This window comes from Benincasa hispida, chromosome 1 (assembly GCF_009727055.1).
Source record: "Benincasa hispida cultivar B227 chromosome 1, ASM972705v1, whole genome shotgun sequence".
Lineage (NCBI taxonomy): Eukaryota > Viridiplantae > Streptophyta > Magnoliopsida > Cucurbitales > Cucurbitaceae > Benincasa > Benincasa hispida.
The window spans coordinates 61,303,746-61,326,504 of record NC_052349.1 but is presented as its reverse complement, the minus strand read 5'-3'; positions in this window follow the sequence as shown (position 1 = coordinate 61,326,504).

The window sequence follows — 22,759 nt, the reverse complement described above, 5'->3', positions numbered from 1 at the left end:
GTACATGAATAACTAGCTAAACTCTTTAATCACGATATCCACCATCCGTTAACTACCAGGCACTGCACTAAAGACCAGCAGCTGCACTCTTCGCACTACAGATATATTTTTGTGTCCATCGGATATAACCAATCAACAGTACATTGACCCTTCACAAATCGCTCATAAGTACAGCTGGACCAATTTGCTGTTTTGCCCCTGTAGTTACATCTAACTTCTTAAGTAGCACTGATTCCTCTAATGAACAATACATCATAGTACCACTATGACTAAACCCTTTTTAGGCCAAGAGAAGGTGTGGTGCCACATTGTTCAAGCCCCGGAATCAACCCTTAAGGGAGCAATTTATCTACTTACACCTACTTTGGGGAAAGAGTGAATTTTGTCTTGCGTAGCTGAGTTCCCAGGTCCCCAATCAAAGAAATCCCCAAAGTGGTAGGTTTGAGTCGACGATCTGGCCACTCATACCCATGCAAATCAAATGACCGCCTTCATAGGTAGGAGTTCACAACTCACTCAGGATTAAGATCATGTTACCTATGGTTATCCTAGTGAAATGAAAGTCTCTGTCATGAACGACGTTATATAACAAGACTAAACATTTCGTGGTCCGGTCTTATACAAACTCCTTTGTATAGAGCATCCCCATTTGCATGTCTAATACATGAATGGTCAGGATCAGACCATTTGTAGTACTTTACAACATTTGTAACACCTACAAAGCGGGTCACACTCGTAGTGTCACCAGGATAAGGTTTCCCTCCTTTATCCATATACTACAGACCATTTAGGTTATCAATTAAAGCACGATCCACTTGTATATCTCCACATACATGCTTAAGTTACAACGATAACAAGGATCTTAGTTTATTGGTTTGTGGTTAATGCAACTAAAATATATCATATTTCATAGACTAAAGTGAATAAAATATCTCATATTATAAATCACAATAATGTTGTTCATAAAGATGTTTACAAACTATAAGACCCTACGAGATTTAGGGCATCAATCCCAGCACATCTTGCCTAGAAAGATGGCATACTTGGGAAGAATTGTCATAACTCCACAAATAACAATGATCAAAAGAGCGCGTAGTTGTCATGTCAAGAGTTTTGACATCGTCTGTAATAACATATTTGTCCCTGGTAAAACTCACATTCAACCCTTGGTCACATAACTAACCGCTACTAATAAGATTGACTGTAAGCCCTTCAACCAGCATTACATCATTCAATTGTGGAAGACCCAAGTACTTTAGCTTTCCTTTCTTAATAATCTTACCACAAGCTCTATCACCAAAAGTGACCTTTCCTGAGTTGTCAGACCTAATATTAGACAAATAACTCTCTTCACCAATCATATTACGAGAGCTTCCACTATCAAAGTACCAATCTCCTTTGGTAGAAGATCTATGAGAGGCCAAAACAACATTGCATTTGTGTTGGCTTTTTGGTCCTTAATCTCAAATTAATTAATTAATCAATGTTTTGATGATAACAAACTCATTTTTTAATTACTGAAAATATTAGTGTTTTACTAGTCCATAGCGTAGAGCTCGGAAAAACAATTCCAACACCTCTTGAATCACTCAAATCGGAGCTAAAACGAAGACGATATGACCGAAACAAATCTATAGAGAAAATACCGTAGTGGATGACGTGGCATGACCAGACCATTTGCATGTAGACATGTGGCAGCATATTGCTTGAATGGTGGATCATTAAGAGATTAACATATGATGGACTTTTGATTTTTGGATTGATTTAAAATAAAAAAATTGAAATTTAAAAGAAATTTAAAAGGAAAATAAATTTAATATTATTTTATGTTTGTGTCTAACGGCTAGTATATTTTATACATGGTATTTTTTATTTTTGGATTGACTTTAAAAAGAATGAATTTAAAAGAAGATGAATTAAAAGGAAAATGAATTTAATATTATTTTATGCTTGTGTCTAACGGCTAGTTTTTGACACATGGTATGTTTTTTTTATTTTTTGAATTAATTTTAAAAAGAAAATGAATTTCAAAAGAAAAGAAATTATATATTATATTTTTGTTTTAGTTCTAACGACTAGTTTAGTTTAAAATCTCCACTATTGATTTTTCTTTTCCAAAATTCAATGGTCCAAATTAATTGTTGTTTCTAAAAATTTTCCATCTCTATATAAATCATCTTCCTCTCCAAATTTTAAACTAACTAATTTTACATTTCATAATCCTCCAAAACTCAAAAGTTCCATTGTTGCTCTCTCTAAGTTCCCAAATTTTTTTTTTCATGTTATTCTTGAGAGAGTGCTATTGTATTGTGAGGATAAACTTGTTGAGTGCTTAAACTTGTAAATCCACTCTAGTGAGAGTTGTATTGTGTTCTTTCAAAAATTCCAATATTTGTAACGGTTTGATCCTAAATCGTGGAAAGGATCGGGTTTGCTCTTGAACCCGTAAAGGAGCGGTGGTGTAATGGTTGGGCTCTAACCGTGGAAAGAGTCGGAAAGATTTTATTCAAATTTCCAAGAGGTGCTTGGGGAGTGGAGTAGGTCGAGTTTGACCGAACTACTATAAAAATTACGGTGTCTTCTTCTCTAACTCTTTCCTTTTTATTTTTACAATTAATTTAAGCAATTTATTGTATGTTTTAGTTTGTCTTATTTATTTGCTAAAATTTGATAGAATTAAATTATCACATTTTTGTCATCTTATTTGTTGCATAAATTGAATTTTTCTTATTATTTATAAAAAGTGTATTAATTAGTTTAATTGGGTTAATTTAGAAAAAAAAAGTTTAATTAAACCCTATTCACCCCCCTCTAGGGTTTCCATATCGATCCAACAATTTTTTCTGAACGTTATTCTCTCTTCATACCTGTTTTACTTTTATTTGTCTTTGCCGGTAATTCTGCGAGAAGTAGGGAGCCCTCATGGGATAAATAGGTCTATGAAGAACTTTCAATAACTAATACTAAAAAGGACGTTTATGTCCCACCTTGCCAAAATAGTGACAAATCAATCTTTGTCTGAACACACGATTTCTTTTCTCAATAGAATTGATGAAGTACAGGTAAAACCATAGGATTCTAGTTCCTAGGCTCTAACAAACTCAGTCCTTTGCTTTCCATTAAACTGATTATTATACTGACATCCTTCTTTTGAAAAACCAAGCCCATAATTGTCATAAGTTGCCTTTCCTTTTGTCAAATTTTTTTTCTAGAGACTTAATACCAGTGTTCAACATTCTGACATTTTTGCACAGTGACAACTTCTCAGCTTTAACTTGAGAAAGTTCATGCATCAATACTGCAATAGTAGACATAAGTCTGTGATTGTCAGCTATCAAAGTTTCAATTCTTTCTTTTTGTACATCAAAGCCTTTATGATCATCTTGCCATTTGAGAAATAGGGTATAATAAGAAGGATCTGTGGACCCATGAATTACAGTATCGTAAGTCTTTTCTGCATACATGTCATACTCAGAAATCTTGCATGAAAAGATGTCAGAAGAAATATTACTAACAAGTGTCTTGACATCCTCGTCTAAGTCACTGTTGTCTTCAAATTCAACATCAGATAGAGTTAAAATATAACCTTTACTTTGGTCTTTTAGAAAATTGGAGCATTTAGCCTAAATGTGCCTATAATCGCCATACTTTCTACACTTGATATACTTTTCTTTTTAGGTAAGAAAGCACCTGACTTGTCAATTTTCTTCTTCCTATTCTTAGATATGAATTGTTTGGGAGGAGGCAAACCACCAAACTTGTAGTTGTTATAAGTGGCGGACCTCTTACCAAATCTTTTGAGAACATGATTAAACTGTTCTGAAAGTAACGATATAGATTCAGCAAGGGAATTATCTGACTCTCTATCATGGCCAACAAGGTCCTCTTTAACTGAGGATTTTAAAGTAATTTTTTATTCTTCTTCTCGGTCTTTCCATTTAAGGACATCACAAACATAAGCAAGGAACCAAATAGTTCATCTACTCTCAATTTTGTTATATCTTGAGCTTCCTCAATGGCAATAACTTTCATTTCAAACCTCTTAGGTAGTGACCTAAGCACCTTTCGCACAAGTTTTTCTTTAGAAAATTTTTTCCAAAGAGCAAATGACTCATTTGCAACATTTAACAACCGAGCATTGAACTCAACAATGGATTCTTCATCATGCATTCTAAGGCTCACAAACTTTAATGTCAACAATTATAAACTTGACATCTTGAATTTAGAAATTCCTTCATGAGCAACTAAATGTAGGAGTATATAAGCATGAAGTGGAAGCAATAAGGATCAATAAGCATTCTAATTCATTAATTTTGGTTGTAAATAAAGCATACTCATACAATAATAAGAGGTTTCAAGTAATACCTTTGTAGAACCTCCTTAATCTCGAATTCAGCTGTAAATCTTCTCCAATTCTTCTTGTGAACCACTTCAAGATCTTCCCTACTATTCTCTTAGAGCTTTAGATTGAGTTGTGGGACTCAATGGGAGCTTGAATAAATGGAATTTGGAAAACACACTATTGCACCCACTTGAAGAACACATTCTTCAACTCAAATTTTTCAGCAAAAACTCAACTGATGCATGTTCAATTTCCACTTCATTCTTCTCTATTTATTGCAAGACAATCATGCAACAAAGAAGCCTGCAACTCATGCTTGGAGAATTGAAGCAAAATTCAAGTGGGTTTAGTGTGAGCTACTTGTTTGTGAAAATGGGGTTTTCCAACTTTTCATTTTCCAATCTTTTTCAAATTTGTGTTTTGTAAATTGATTTCTAAAATCAATTTAGTTTTCAAAAATAAAAACTTTATTAATTTTACATAATTAATTTCATAAATTAATTGTCTAATAAAATTAATAATAATTAATTAATTAAACAATTTAATTAATTCTAATTAATTTAATATCAAATATTAAATTAATTTTACACAAATTTCACCTTCATGAATTGAATATTTAAATCATATGTAAATATTAATTAAATTCTCCAATTTTGTTCAATTTTAAAATTAAACGTGTAATTATATCACATAAAATTACTAATTCCCTCAATTATAATTTGAACGTTTCAAATTAACTTCTCACGCTACTTTAAAGCTAATCCATTTACGAGCTAGTAGGGGGACCTCGTGGACTTACAGATCATGGGCTCCAACGATCCGAGATTAATTGGCTAAACTCTTTACACCAAATTAACCTTCATTCGTTAACTAATGGGTCACTCCACTAAAACTCATAGTTGCACTCCCCTCACTGTAGATATATTATGTCCACTCTGAAGGAACTCTTATACAAGAGCCTCTCTAAGGGGAAGCTGATCTTTTCAAAAGCATCGTGACAGAATTACCACATTTACATTCAAACATATATATATGCATTAATCTACTAAATTAGTGGCAAGCTAGAAGATAAATAACCAAGAGAACAAGGACACTTACCAGTTGAAGACTTTCTTCTTGGTAAATCTTGCTCTCTCCATGAACAGATGCTCTCGCTCTCACTGGAACCGCAAGCTATCGTTCAGCAACATCTAATCGTCTACTATGAACGGACTCCACATGAACAGACGAAGAATGAGGACGACACCACCACTTGGAACCCTTAGTATTCTTGGAGTGAGAATCCAAAGAGTGGACTCTTTTTGGATTTGGTAGAGGGGAGGAGGAAAAGGGATCGTATACAACGATCAAGCAAGTGGGAGAAAGTTAAGTCTATGGTATAGACAAAGTGCTTGATCGTTTAGGTGAGGTACACGATCGTGTAGGAAAAGGTAAGCGATCTTCTATACGATCGTTTACTAAAAGCTCGGGCGCTAAGCGATCATTTAGGAAAAGGTAAGGGATCGCCTAGTAAGCAACATGCTCGTGTAAGCAATCGTTTAGTAAACACAAGCTATCGTATAGACTCTGCTTTATTAAACGATAGAAAGCAAAACACACCGTGAACTATTAACCGTGTTTTTTGCAAAATGAAAAAATTTCCATTTTATTCTTCAGTTACGAAAATCGAATGGAACTTCCCACTAACGTATGGTTACGGAGAAAATGGTGGCCGATTATCCTATAACTGTCCAATTAATAAAATAATAAATATAATAATATTATATTCATTAACCTATAGTTTGATATCATATATTAACCATAGTGTTTTCTCCTCCACTAGATATAAATCATATTTATATCCAATTTCCTTCAATTAATGTATCTCATACATAAAGTCAATCATATCATATATAATTAATTAGTTCAATTATATCATATATAATCGAACTCCCTCTTGTCAATTTGAACATTTCAAATCAACCCAAAAATTGATTCTCAACTTGTATCCAAGATAGGGACCTTATGAACCTATGGCTCGAAGCTCCAACGGTACGTGAATAGCTGACTAAACTCTTTAGCCACGAGATCCACCATCCGTTAACTGTCAGACATTCCATTAAAGACCGACAACTGAACTCTTCTTACCATAGATATATTTCTGTGTCCATCGGATATAATCAATCATCAGTATGATAACCCTTTGCAGATGCTCGTAAGTATAACTGGGCCAAGTTACCGTTTTGCCCCTGTAGTTACATCTTACTCCTTAAGTACCACTGATCCCTCTAATGAACAATACAACATAGTCCTACTATGTGTGGACACATCTCGAACCATGAGAAGGTGTGTGGCACCACATCATTCAAGCCCCGGGATCAGCCCTTAAGGGAACAATCTATCTATTTATCTCTGCTTTGGGGGAATGAGTGAATTCCATCTTGTGTAGCTGAGTTCCCAACTTCTAAATCAGACGAATCCCCAAAGTGGTAGGTTTAAGTCCGCGACTTGGCCACTCGCACCCATGCAAATCAAAGGACCGCCCTCAATGGCAGGAGTTCCCAACTCACTTAGGATTGAGGTCATGTTACCTATGGTCATCCTAGTGAAGTGAAGTCTTTTTCATGAACGACGTTATATAACGAGACGTTAACACTTCGTGGTCAGGTCTATACAAACTCTTTGTGTAGGAGACTTAGGGAATCATCCCCAACACACTCGATATGACCATGATTAGTAAGTTAACCCTTCTATGTTGTTTATAATAACGATTGGGTCAAATGTTTGTTTTAACCCCGAGATTGCCTTTTGTTCCTTAAGTCTCACTGATCATCTAATGAACAATTGGTTTATGATCCGATCAACAAACTGAGTCCCTCTTGGGCCAATGAGAGGGTGGGGCTCCTTGTTCATGACCCAAAGTCAACACTAAAGGGAACAACCTTTCTACTATTCCTAAATGCGAGTAAGAGTGAATTCCATCTTGCACCCTATGTCTCCAGCTATCTACCTGGTCTTACCCCTGAAATGGAGCTTTATTGAGTCGGCACTATTGAGCCATCCCTCACCTATGAAAATCTAAGGATAATCCCGAATAAATAGAAGTTAATAGTTGGCTCAGGATTAAGGTCAAGTTACCTAGGTCATCGCTTTTGAAATAGACAATCTTAAATAGTAAATAGCATTATAAAGTAAGAGTGACTGATTTCATGGTTCAATCTTATACAAAACCATTGCACAGGAAGCCCCCACTCCTCATGTCATAACATGTACGAATTACGATCACATCGTTTGTAGCACTTTACAACTCCTTGTAATAACTACAGAGTGGGTTACATTCGATAGTGTTATCAGAATAGGCACCCAACCTCATTCCTATATTATAGATCATTTGACTTTTTACTCAAACCTGATCCACTTTTATGCCTCCATATAAAGTTCAAGTACTAATGTAATGGTCATGGATCTTTTAATTTATTAGATTTATTTCTAAAACGAAATAAGCAATACATATTTTCAATAACAACTTATTGAATTTTCAGAATAAGTTTTATTGTTTACAAACCACGAGTTTTAGGACATAAAAACCCAACACTAATAAAATATCTGATGCCTCCTTAGCAGGGACACAAGTATTAATTAGCTTGAATATATTGTGGTCTACACCATTAAATAGTGTGTTCAAGACATGAAAATTCACCAACGAAGCTTCATCTTCTTCAACAGACCACTGGGATTCTGGCTTCAAGATTTATTTTCCATCATCAGACTCGATGGTGGGATGAGACCAACCAGTTACAACAGCCTTCCAAGATTTGCTGTCAATTGACTTAAAAAAGGCAGTCATCCGAGCTTTCTAGTATGAAAAGTTTGTTCCATCAAGGACCGGAGGACGAGTGGTAAAGCCACCTTGTTTGATCCCATCCATGATCAAAACACCTAAGGTAAAGGTGACTCACTCTGATACCGATTGAAAAAGTGATAGGATAACTTGTCCCTCAATATACAGAGGTTAAATGAAAACCACTGACAACCACTAAAAAAACAGAAATACTAACAACAAGTAAATAAGTAGAGACACACAGAAGTTGATAACCCAGTTCGATGATGAACCATCTATGTTTGTGGGGCAGTGTGCCCAGGAAAGATTATCCACTAATATTAAAGAACTAAGTAGTTTACAACGCAGTACTTATTTGTAATACACGACCACTATAGTAACTCACGTAGAGCTCAACTCAATGATCATCTAGGCTACTTCTAAATATGAGACTCCCTCTCAACTGTACTTAGACTCCCCCTAAGGATGACAATATTAGTGTTGATCACCTCGGCTTTCGACGATGAGTGAGACTCTTTCTCACTATGTTATTTTTCCTAAAGTCAGTGAACTCCTTTCACTGAATATCTTAGGATCCCTCTAAGATGGAGAACTCCTTCTTCAAAGTTGAATCTTAGGCTCCCCCTAAGATTGAGAATCTCTTCTCTGGTAGGAATGGCTTAGGCTCTCCCTAAGACCGTGATTTACTTCAAAATGTTGCACTTCAACGGACGAGAACCTTGCATAGCAAAATGATGAGCAAGAATAAAAAACACAACTATACACAATAATGGCTGTAAAGCAAAAATAGTCTTGCTTGATTAACAAAAGCGGCAACCCTAAAGATCAACATAATTCTCCTTTAATAATCGAACCCAAAAAAGGAAACAAATCCCCATTTGGAAAAGAAAGGTTGCACTTTGATAAAGGAAAATATCGAATAAAATGTTACACCCGGATATTTCCAGATAAGGAAAATATTCTGCTAGAAGATACTTCGATGTCACGTACAGATGTTAAGAATTTATTTGAGACATATAAGGAAACCACTTGCCTTAGAAAAATATAAAGCCAATTAAACAAACCTCCAACAAAAATAAATTCAAAAGTTGTTAAAAATAATTAAATTATATAAGAAAAAATAAGCGAGAAATTTTTCCCCAGGGGAATCCCCACCCTGATTACCGTGGGTAATTTCGTGGAGACGAGGATTGAAATAGGAGGCGAAGATGGGGATGGAGAAGACTTCCCCATCCCTATCCTGCCCCTTGGACATCTCTAGTTAAAAGCTTCAATGATACAAGATTAATTAATTAAATGCTTTAATTAAGTTAATCAACATTCACTAACTATATTTTTGCGTCCATGAATATAATTAATTATTAGTAAGTCAACTCTTCACAAATTGCTTGTAACTACACTTGGGTCAAATTACCATTTTACCTCTATATTTACCTTTTACTCTTTAAGTCCCACTGATCCTTTAATAAACAACATGTTTATGGTCCTATCATAAACAAAACCCTCCCGAGATGGAGGGGCTTCATATTCAAGACCTGGAGTAAGCAGTTAAGCGAGCAATTAATCTACTTATCCAAAAGACAGGAATGAGCGAATTTCATCTTGTGTAGCTATGTTTCAAGCTCTCTACTCAGACAAATCTCCAAAATGGTAGGTTTATTGATTTGGTGAGTTGGGTCACTCTTACCCATGTAAATCAAAGGGCTGCCCTCATAGACAGGAGTCATAACTCACTCATGATTGAGGTCGAGTTACCTATGTCATCCTATGAAATGTTAATCTCTTTAGTCGATGGTGTTATAAAGAGAGATAAATCATTTCGTACACTACAAGAAAATTGACCTTTTTCAAATGTCAAAACCTTCGAAAAACATTTAATAGACCTTCGATACATCTTTTTTCAAAGGTTATCTCAACCTTTGAAAAGTGTTGAAATAGATCCCGTCGAAAAAACTTTCAAAGGTTTACTAACCTTCGAAAAATATTATTTTTCAAAGGTTGATTAACTTTCGAAAATTATTATTTTTCAAAGGTTATATATCTTCGATAATTGTCAAATTATTTATCGATAGTTGTCTATTATCAAGTAGTCTTTTTGGAAGGTTTTCATTATTTTTAAAGGCTTATCATGTTATTTTCAAAATTTTTAAAATCTTCATAAAAACTTATTTATCAACAATTGTATATCCTTTGAAAATTCTCTTACAAAACCTTTTAGCACATTTATTGACAAATCTCGGAAGGTTGTTTTTACTAATTCATCTACATGTAGTACCCCGAATTACAAAGTATAAGAATAGAATAGAAAAAATAGACAATGACGTGGATGGAAGTAAACTTATATGTCATAAAAGTATACTAAAAGGCTATCGAAATTCTATAACATCAAACTACAATTGATCAACTAGAAACAAATTTTTTACGCATCTCTGCCATCATTTTTTGAAATCTATCCTCAAAACGATTTTCTAATTCGCTTATTTGACGCCTAAGTGCTTCTACCTCAACATCTCTTTGTTGTTCAGATTCTTTTCTTTGTCGTTCAAATTCTTGAAGTCGTTGTTCGGACTCATTAAGACGACGCTCGAGGAAAGAGCAAGGTGATGAAATGGGCACTGCCAGAATTACCTCCTCCAAAGGTTAGTGAATTGTCTTCTTCGTTTGGCCCGTCAGAGCTATTTCTGACATTGGAAAATCTCAGTTTGGAAAATCAACTACAATCATCTTTCTAACAGATACCATAGTGCCATAAACTAGTTGTCGTGGAACATCTGATTGAACATATTTCCCTTCCCTTGTAACTTGAGAAAACCTGCTAAGTTTAGAGCCAAATTTAGAAGGTTTGTTCAACTGAATGCATGATATATATGCATACCAATTAGAGAGTCTCTATTTATGTATTTTCTTTGTTTTCTAAATTTTTGTAAAATGGAACAGTAGAAATGAGATTCGCCAAGGTTCATCCCTCAAACAAGCAAGGAAATGATCCCATTCCTATATCCAATAGATAGACATGACCAATGTACAAGTCTGAGGAAGAATGAGATGTTTGAACATCTACTTGCAGATACTAAGCTTCTGCCTGATATGAAGCTAATTGAAAGTGAATTATATGTCCCTCAAGGATTGAAATTTTGTGACAAGTGATAATAATCCCTAGCAGTGGCGGATCCAGAAATTTTGTTGACGTAGGGTCTTATAGTTCAATAAAAATAATTTATAAGTGAGTAGTTCTAAAATTTATAAATTTACTGACTTTCGTACATTAGAATTGTCCTCTACGAGATTTCATCTTTTGAAGTCAATAACTAATAACTTCAATACCTATCTTATCAAATAAATCTTTCTCAATATATGTTATAAGACAATCATTCATCCATTGGTCTCCCATTCGATTACGTAACTGTGTCTTTATAATACTCATAGCAGAAAATATCCTCTCTACGGTAGCCATTGTAATTGGTAAGATCAATGTTAAGGTGAGCAATCGATAGACTAATGGGCAGCCAAACTAGAAGAAGAAGAAGAAAATAAATTACAAAACTTACCTAAATGGGAGTGTGTACTGGATGAGAGCCTTGTGACGTATTTGATTGTAAAGCGTCTCGACGTGGTCATGTATATGAATGTCAAGCAAGAAGTTAGGCTTAAGTTTCCCAAGGTAGTCCAAGCATGATGCATAATGGCTGCAAAGAAAAATGAATACTTCATCATAACGAAAAAAAATAGAAAAACAGATCTCTACCAATCAAACTAGTGGGTCATATAGAAACATCAGAGCATGCAAGTTAATCCATATGACCAATTGCTAAAAGATCTGAGGTATCCAAAATTTACTCGCTTATAAGCAACAAAAAATATTAACAAGAAAGTTTCATATCTGAAGTAATATGTTAAGTTAGAAGAATTCAATGATTGAAAAAATGCATTCACCTGCGATTAAATTTATGTGTATCCTTAAAACCATGTCTGATCCAATTTAAAATTAGTATTCATGAAAACTGAAAAGATGGTTTCATGTGACTAAGGCTAGAGATAGAAAATGTCTTTACAAATATTAGTGACTACTGATTATCACAATGTACAATAACTCCACAAACCTTGAGTAGAAATCATTGATCAGCTCTCGGACTACAGGAACCAACTCTAAGAAATTTCGAAAATTGACATTGTCTATAACTTTGGACTGCCAGATTAAAACAATTAGTCAGAAAAATCAGCGAGTCACTTGCCTTTCATTCCATAGGGAACATGACTAGCAGGAAAAAGAAGCAAAGAATATGTGCCTTAAGCTCTGAGCGGTCAAAGGTTGCAAGTGCACAAAGACCACCATATGTTGCAACATCCTGAGGTGCGATCACTTCGTTATAACGACTTCCTAATTCAGGACTTGTCTCCAAAAACTGCAAATACAACAAAGAATTGCATAATCAGAATGTAAGAGAAACCCACCTCAATGCCACAATCAACATTAATAGACATTCAGCAGAACTCAAGTGCAAAATGTAGATTAGATATAAGGGGATACAATAAAGAAAGCCTACGATGATCGTGTTGTTCTATACTCTAGACCAATACACAAACATAACTTGTAAATAATATGTGATTAAAATGATAAAAGCATGATCATATTACACTCTCTGAATTGGAACTTCGAAGAAAGGAAGTTCAATATAATTCAAACCAACCGAACAATTGATACTGGTAATGGACGATCTAAGGTTCGTTTTCACTAAGGAATGTCCTCCTAACCCCAACTCAAATGCAAACCCAACTGTTTGGGAAGCATATGACAATTGGACAAGGGAAAATGAAAAAACCCGAGCCTATATTCTTGTCAGCATATCTGATGTTTTGGCAAATAAACATGATAGCATGCATACCACAAAAGAGATTATGGAATCTCTACGGGGGATGTTTGGATGGTCGTCCTTCTCCTTTAGTCATAATGTCATCAAGTACGTTTATAACTGTCATATGAAAGAAGGAACCTCTGTTAGAGAACATGTTCTAGACATGATGGTCCATTTCAATATAGCAGAAGTAAACAGAGTTGTCATAGACAATAAAAGTAAGGTTAGTTTTATTCTAGAATCTCTTCCGAAGAGCTTCTTGCAATTCCGCACAAATGCGATGATGAACAAGATAAATATAATTTGACCACTCTTTTCAATGAGCTACAGACTTATCAGTTCCTCTCGAAAACCAAGGGATAGGAAGCAGAGGCAAATGTTGCCACTATAGATAAAAAAAGATCGTCCTCTAAGATAAAGTACGACTCTTCTTCTTATTCCAAGAACAAAAGTGTTCAGATGAAAAAGAGTAAGGGGAAAAAGAAGGCTTCTACTGACCACAAAGCCAAGGCTAAATTTGCAAACAAAAGAAAGTGTTTCTACTGCAACGAAGATAGGCACTAGAAGGGAAACTTGTCGAAGTATCTTCGGAAAAGAAAGTGGAAAAAGCAAAATAAGCAAATTAGTTTCTAAAGAATGCTTGTAGATGAAGAGATAACTCTCAAAGTTGTGAACAAGGGAGGCTATCTCAGAAAAATCAGTGGGAGTTCTTGAAGTTGTTATCAAAATATAGATCCATTATATTTAGATAATGTACATCTTGTTTATGTAATGAAAATTTTTATATCTATCATTTGTAAGAAAATTGTATAAAAGTATCCTTTTAACATCAATGAAGTGTTCATTAGCAAAAGAAGTATTTTTATATGTTCTACTATAAAATAATTTCTATGTTAAAACCAACCAAAGAAAAGGTCATTTCAAATATTCAGATATTTAAAACGGTTGAAAAACAAAAGGCAAAGGTTTTTTCAAGTACTTATATTTGGCAATTAAAGATTTCATCACATAAATCTTAATAGGCTTGAGAATGGTTAAACGTGGTCATCTAAATCAGTTAGAAGACAACCTTTTAAAATTATGTAAGTCTTGTCTTAAAGATAAGATAACCAAAAGATCTTTTATAAGAAAAGGTCTTAGAGCAAAAGAACCTTTAAAGCTTACACATTCAGACCTATATGGTCTAAGAAATACCAAGGCATGAGAAGGGTATGAATATTCATCGATTTTATTGATGATTATTCAAAATACGGTTATATTTACCTAACTTTATCATGAGTCTAAAACATTTGAAAAGTTCAAGGTGTTTGAAAAATTGTTAGATAAAACAAAGACCTTTCGATCAAATCAAAGTGGAGAATACATAAAATCTGAGATTTTCAGAACTATTTGATAAACATGGAATCCAGTCACAACTCTCTCGGGAAGAAAAACAGACCCCTATTGGACACGATTCGGTTGAAAGATAAGCTATGCTCAATTGCCTAAATCGTTTTCGGAATACACAGTAGTGACTGTTATATACTTTTTGAACATCATTCCATTAAAATATTTTCTGAAACTCTATATGAGATATGGAGAGGTCATAAAAGTTGTTTATAATAAGTAAATGATGATTACATATTTCAAAATTTGGGAAAGACCGGTACATGTGCTGGTGTTGAACCTTAAGAAATTGAACATGTTCAAAATAATATACCTATTTGTAGGCTACACAAAAAATAATATACTTTTTCAACTCAGAAGAAAATAAAATATTTGTGACAACAAATGTTACTTTACTTGAAGAAATATAGATGAGAGATCATAAATTATTGTATCAAGTTTTCATAGTAGTTATAGAAAATCAACAAGAGTTATTGATTAAGGTGGCCCTGAAACAATAGTTCTCAACACTGGTCAGATGCATCTTTCTCAAATACTCGAGAATGTCTCGATGTAGTTGGAGGGTTGTGTGACAGCATAGCCATAACATGGTTAGTAAAACTCACGTCACCAATACTTGGTGATGGCATCGAGACTCAAGAAGTTGAGAGTATAAAATGCATTCCTTACTTGTTAAATAATTAGAAGTTCATTGTATACTGATATGTTTTCAACGATCCTCTCGGCTAAAGTGTTTGAAAGTCACCTAGTGAGTCTAGAACTACAGGTTGTATAATTTAGGGCAAGTGGGAGACAAATCCATAGGTATGTGATACCTAGTAAAGACGAATTATGGGTATGTGATGCCCTAGTTTATTGTATTTCTCCCTTAAAACTCAAAAATTCAACATTATGCATACAAATGTGTGTAACCACTGAAGGTCCAAGTGGGAGTGTGTTGGCTATTATGTCTTAAAACTCGTGGTTTGTAAATAATAAACTTATTCTATTAATCAATATAGATGTTATTGAAGTTATATTCAATAAAGTTGTTATTGAATATTTGAATTACTCATTTCTTTTATAAATAACATATATCCAATAAACTATGATCCATGGCTATTACATGAGTACTTAAATTTTATGTGGAGACATAAGAGTGGATGAAGTTCGAGTTAATAGCCAAAATGGTCTACAATATACAGATAAGGTTGGGTATCTTATTCTGGGGACACTATCGGATGCAGCCTACTTTGTAGATGTTACAATTGTTGTAAAGTACTACAAACGAAGTGATCCTAATTTGTTCATGTGGAAACATGTGAGTGGGGGTGTCTCATGTAAAGATTTTGTATAAGATCAGACTAAGAAATAAAGTAACTTTTTCTTTATAACGTTGTTTACTGTTTAAGATTGATTATTTCAAAGTGATGACCTAGGTAACTTGACCTTAATCTTGAGCTAACTATGAACTCCTACTTATTCGAGATTATCCTTAAATTATCATTATTGAGGGTTGGCTCAACAACGCTGGCTTAATAAGCCTCCCGTTTCAGGGGTAAGATCGGGTAGATAGCTGGGGACATAGGGATGGATTTTCCTTTTACCCACTTTTTAAGGATTGAAGAGAGGTTGTTCGCTTAAGTGTTGACTTCAAGTCTTCAACAAGGGGCCCACTCTCTAATTGGCCCGAGAGGGTGTCAATTTAATGATTGGTTCACAAACCAATTGTTTATTAGAGGATTAGTGAGACTGAAGAAACAAGATATAATCTTAGAAGTAAAACAACTTTTGACCCAACCGTTATTATGAACAACCTGTGAAAGATTGACTTACTGATTATGGTTATATCGAGTGGACACAATTATATCTACAGTGAAGGAAGTGCAACTACTAAGTTTTGTGGAGTGACCTGGTAGGTAACGAATGTTGATTTGTATGGGTTAAAGAGTTTAGCCAATTAATCTCGGATCATTGGAGCCCATGATCTATAGGTTCATTAGGTCCCCCTACTAGCTCATAAACGGATTAAACCTTATAATAGCATGATGAGAGAATTTAAAACGTTCAAATTCGAATTGAGGAAATCAGTAATTATATACGATATATTTACACGTTTAATTGATGAATTAAACAAAATTTGAGAATTGGATAATATTTAAATATTATTTAAATATTAAAATTACATGAATAGGGATTCATGATTAAGGAATTGTGTTTAATAATTTTAATATTTGATATTAAATTATTTAATTAATTATTTAAATAAATTTTATTTAATATTAATTGTTGAAATTAATATTTTATAAAATTATTTTTTGAATTTTTATTTGAAAATTTGAAATAAAGTAAAATTTGGAAAGAAATGGTCCCACTTCCTCCACGTCATCATTCTAATGACAATCACCTTAATGAGTTAAGGTGGTGGTGTCAATTGAAGGTTTGAGGGAGTTGCATGCTGGCTTTTGATAAAAGAGAAAAGTTTTGTTGAGAATTAAAAGGGTATGCCAAGAAAACGTTTTGTTGGTTTTAGTGAAGAAGAAGAACTCTTCAACTCCAAACAAAAATTGCCTTCTCTCCTCAAAATTTCCTTAAATTTCAATTCATTTTGGATCCTACAATCTAATATAAGGTTCAAGAGAATAATAAGGAAGATCAATTGGTGGTCAACACCTTGTTGTTGAGGAGATTGAAGCTGAATTTCGTGGATTACAGAAGGTCTTCAAAGGTAACTTCTCAAAACCCTATTTTCTGTTATGAATATGCTTTCTTAGTTGCTAAAATTGATGAATTAGAGTGATTAATGATTTTGTTTGCTTCTGCTAATTGAATGCTAACTCCAACAAAGACAACATTGCATATGTTCTGAATGATCTTTTCTCTTCACACTTGTTTCATCGTACCCTCTCTAGGTTTGTAATTCTATAGAAAGTGAGCAATATTTTTGTGGAAAGAGAACCTCTGGAGATCTTTCAATAACTGGTAACAGAAAGGACATTTATGACCTATTTTGCCACAGTAGTGACAAATTCATAAGACTCTGGGTCTTGCGCTCTAACAAACTCAATCTTTTGCTTCCCCGTAGACTGTTTAGTAGGTTGGCTACTGCCTGCTGGAAAATCGAGTCCAAAGTTGTCATTTCTTGTCTTCTCTCTTGTTAGGATTTTCTCAAGAATCTCAGTATCAGTATCCATCATTCTCACATTCTTGCTCATTGTTTCTTTTTTAGAGTTAACTTGTGAGTGTTCTCGCTTAAATTCTGCAATGGTGGTCATTAGTTTGTGGTCAGCAATTAGAGTCTCAATTCTTTCCTTTTGTATATCAAGGATTTTCTGATCTTCTTGCCATTTAAGAAATAGAGCATGATACGAAGGATCTGAGGCTTTTGGACTCATAGCATTAGAAGACTTTTCTACATTAACGTCAAATTCAGAGACCTCGTAGGATGAGTTGTCTAAAAAAATGTTGCTGACAAGAGCTTTAACATCTTTTTCTGGATCACTACTACCTTCTATTTTAGTATTAGACAGAGTTAGGACATGCCTTCTACTTTGTTTCTTGAGGAAATTGAGACATTCAACTTGAATGTGACCATAACCACTACACTCTTGCACTTAATGTGCCTTTCTTTTTTAGACCTAACTGAACCAGACTTTTCAGCTTCCTTCTTGCTATTATGATGTCTGATCTAATTGGAAGGTGAAGAACCACCAAACTTGTAGGTGTTGTATGTGGCAGACCTCTTGCCACACCGTTTGAGAACATGGTTAAACACTTTTTAAAGTAAAGATATAGATTCAACAAGAGAATCTTCTGGTTCTCTATCATAATTAACAAGCTCTTCCCTAACAGTGGACTGAAGAGAAATGCCCTTATTTTTCTTATCGATCCTTCCATCCAGAGACATCTCAAAAGTAAGCAAAGAACCAAGTAGTTCATCGACTCTCAACTTGGTTATGTCTTCAGCTTCCTCAATAGCAGTAAATTTCCTATCAAATCTCTTAGGTAGAAACCTAAGCACCTTTCAGACAAGTTTTTCGTCTGAGATTTTCTCTCCAAGAGTGAAGGACTCATTTGCAAGATCTAACAGTTTGACATTAAAATCAACAATGGACTCATCATCATGCATTCTAAAGTTCTCAAATTTTGATGTCAACAACTACAGCCTTGACATTTTGACTTTCAAAGTTTTCTCATGCGCAACTGATAAAATGTCTCATGCTTCCTTAGCCGAGACACAGGTGTTAATAAGTCTTAATATGTTTCGATCCACACCCTTAAATATGGCATTCAAGGCCTGAGAATTTCCTAACAAAGCTTCATCTTCTTCTTCAATCCATTGTGACTCAGGCTTCAGGATTTCTTTCCCATCACCAGTTTTGATGGTAGGATGAGTTCATCCAACTATCACTGCCTTCTATGTTTTACTATTGATTGACTTGAGAAAGGCAGTCATTTGTGCTTTCCAATTAGAATAGTTTGTTCTGTCTAGGATCGAGAGACGAGTGGTAGAGCCACCTTCTTTGATCCTCCATAATCGAAGTACCTAAGATTAAGGTGACCCACTGTGATACCAATTGAAAAGGCGTTAGGGTGACTCAACACATGAAATCCGGATATTAAACAGAAAGCACTAACAAGTATTGTAACAACAAAATTCTAACAATAATGAAGGTAAATGAACATGGGAGTTAGTAACCCATTTTGGTGATAAACCACCTATGTCTAGGGGGTTGTGTGACCATGAAAGATAATCCACTAATAGTGATGAGTTAAGCAATGGCTCACGTAGAACTCAACTCTCAGATCACCTAGGGTCCCCCTAGATGTGAGACTCCCTCTCAAATGTACTTAGGCTCCCCTTAAGCTTGATATTAGTGATGAGACTCCTCTCACTATAATATTTTCCCCTAAAGTTAGTAAAATCCCTTCATTGATGAATTTTAAGATCCCCTAAGATGGAAAACTCTCTTCTCCAAAGCTGATCTTAGGCTCCTCATAAGGCTGAGAATCCCTTCTTTGGAAGTTAAGGCTTAGGCTCCCCCTAAGCCGTGATAATCTTCAAAGTGTTGCAATCAATGGATGAAGAACTTGCATAGAGGAATGACAACTAAACAAGCAAGAATGCGATGTAGAATAGTTTGGTTGAACTGCAGTACTCGTCTTACTCTCAAAAACCAACTCAACGTAATAAACATTCTCACCAGACAGCATACCAAGACACCTCTTTTTATAGACGAATCCAGAAAAGGAAACATCTCCCAAATAGGAGAAAACAAGTCGTGCTGCAATAAAGGAAAATATCGGAGAAAACCAATTTGCCAAAATTTTTCAGATTAGGAAAAAAAATATTATGCAGGAAATTTTATAATGTCTAAACTCGATGTTAAGACTTTTGATGCAACATCTGCAGAAAGTAAGATTTTGAAAAATATTTAGCCAATCAAAACGAAATCTCCAATAGCTTGTTTGATCGACGTTGCCAAAATTAGTGGTAAGGTTGGCAAAATTTGCTTGAAGGTTAAGGTGATCGATATAACTTTGTTTCTCAAGCTGAGCATCATAAGCGATAGGATTGTTGCACACATCAACAAGAGGTGGCGATCTATTCGATTTTGGATGGAGGTGACAAAAATATTTTACTCAGTACCCAAGCCCTCAAGGATATACCGAAGGTGATTGCGATTGGACAAAGGTTCTTCAATAGCTGAGAATTTATCCACGATATCCTTAGTTTGGGCAAGATATTGAGATACATTAAGACATCTTAATCACATTATTCGAGCAGTAGAAGATGACCCATAAAAAGTACGCATGTTCTCCCAAATTTCACCTAGTTTATCCTCATTCACTGAAGAATAAATCCAACTCATAAGCGTATAAATACATTTTTGCCAGCTAAGATGTGTGGGACTTACCTGTGTTTGAGCCACATCGAGAAATGGCAGAGGCTTCTGTATGGAGCAATTGATGAATCCTTCCAGTCCGATCATAATGATATGGTTGAGAAGCTGATTCTTCCAAATGAGATAATCAGAATCAGATAGCTTAATATTTCAGAGGTTGTGTGAGAGTGGGAATATCGGATTGAGCTAGAGTATAAGGATTAATTGCAGACGACGACCTATGGTTAACAAATTGTCTTCCACATCTCTGTTTTGACATTTGCTTCCTATGGGATAACTCTGTTCATCAACGTCCTCTGCCTCCTATGGGATTTCAGTGTGTGAGTTGATGTTTAACCATTTGAAATTCTACAATTCCTCGATTGGGCCTCTGAAAACCCATGGCAAGTTGGTAAAAAATAGTGAAACCGAATGAGTTAAGATTATTTTTTTAAATTAATTAATGAGCATTAACAAGAAAAAATGAAAGTTAAACATATTTAAATAATAATATGTATGATTAAAGTATCAACTATATGTGGATTAACATAATGGGTTAATTAGATTTAATAAAACCTATTTGAAGTAGTATATAAAGAAAATTGGGTTATGGTCCTCAATATAAAAAAATAATATGCATCTTTCTTGAATCTCATCTAAAGAGAGATCGATATTGGAAGTTTTGGTTGAGAAAGACAATAGCTTAATGCTATTGTCATCTTGAAGCATGGAATCTAGTATATTATTTACAATTTAGTGTCGATGATCCTATGATTAATCTATTCAATATAGATTATAAAAGAATTTTGGAGTATCAGAGCATGAATTTCATCATGAATTATTAATTTGCATTCGTTTTCATTGGTATTGTGATTCAATATTAATTTTGGTCAAATGATTAAAGATTATTTAAAGAATAAAAAGAAGAGAGAAATCTCCGTTGCGGCACGAATATCACAACCAAAGAAACCTATTGCCGGCCATGGGTTTCGATTTCTGCCGCTATAGGTATCGCCGGTAGCGTGTGTGCGTTACGTTGCAGGACTCACTGGTGGTAGCGTGCGGTTCTTGCCGATAGAGGGTTTCACCTGTTGTGCAGTTCGTGGGTTTCAATACAAAGGCACTCGCCGACGGTGGGTGTGCCAACTGAGCAATCGGCACCTCTTGTCATCACTAGTCTTGCCGGCGTGGGTATTGGTGAAATGCCAATCGATTATGCCAGCGGTTCTTGGAGTTATCCTTATTATGTTTCTATTTCTAGTTTAAACAAATTTGTTTTTTCTTGTTCATTTGGAAATAATAAAGCTAGCTTCTATTTTTCAAGATTCCAAGTTTATTAGTATTGGTTCTTTTATTGATTATCTATATATGATTGATTATTTTGCTTCACTTAACAGATCATGTTATCTCACTCATGTGGTACATAGCATAAATTAAATGAGAATTTAGCTATGTTATGGCACAAACGTTTAGGTCACATCTATAAACAAAGAATTCAGAGACTTATGTTCGATGAAATTCTTGATTTCCTTAATTTAAGTAACTTGACGTTTGTGTGGATGTATTAAGGAAAACAGACAAATATAAGTAAATTAGGTGCTAACAGATACTCAGACATCTTAGAACTAACACATACAAACATTTGTGGTTCATTCCTCACTGCTTCTTGGAATGGACAACAATATTTTATTACATTCATAGACGACTATTCAAGATATGGGTACCTAGATGACTATTCAAGATATGGGTACCTATATTTATTTCATGAGAAGTCTCAATCTTTGGAAGTTTTCAAACCTTTCAAAGAGAAAATTAAGGTTGTCAAGTCTGATCGTAGTGGTGAATACTACGGTAGATACGATGGGTTAGGGGAATAATATTAAGGCCCTTTACCAAATACCTAGAGGAATGTGGAATTGTTTCGCAATACACTATGCCAGGAAAACCCAGCGGGAAACCCAGCATGAATGATATGGCGGAAAGGCGAAATAGAACACTTAAGGATATGGTATGAAGTATGATTAATCATTCTTCTTAACCATAGTCCCTCTTAAGTGAAGCCTAAAGACTGCAACATATATCCTCAATAGGATACCTATTAAAGTGGTAGTTAAAACCCCTTATGAGTTGTCGATAGTCCGGGGTTGAACAACTGAGGCTAGAACTTACAGGCCTAATGAAAGAAAATTGGACTTAAAGAACTATTAGCTACTATTTTGTTGAGTATTCTGAGCGCTCTTGGGGCTTCAAGTTTTATGATCCCGCTTTTATATCATTGTTTGAGATGAAAAATGCCAAATTTCTTGATGATTTTGAGTTTGGGGGAAGATAACATAAGAAAAGTTGTTTTTGAAGATGAATTAGTTTCTTTTCCTAATATGGTTATAGATGATGTTTAGGCTCAAAGTCTTGACTTGAGTATTGAACCAATTATAAAAAAAGACAACATTGAAGTCCCCATTGTTGAACTTGAAATTCAAACTCAACAACTTTA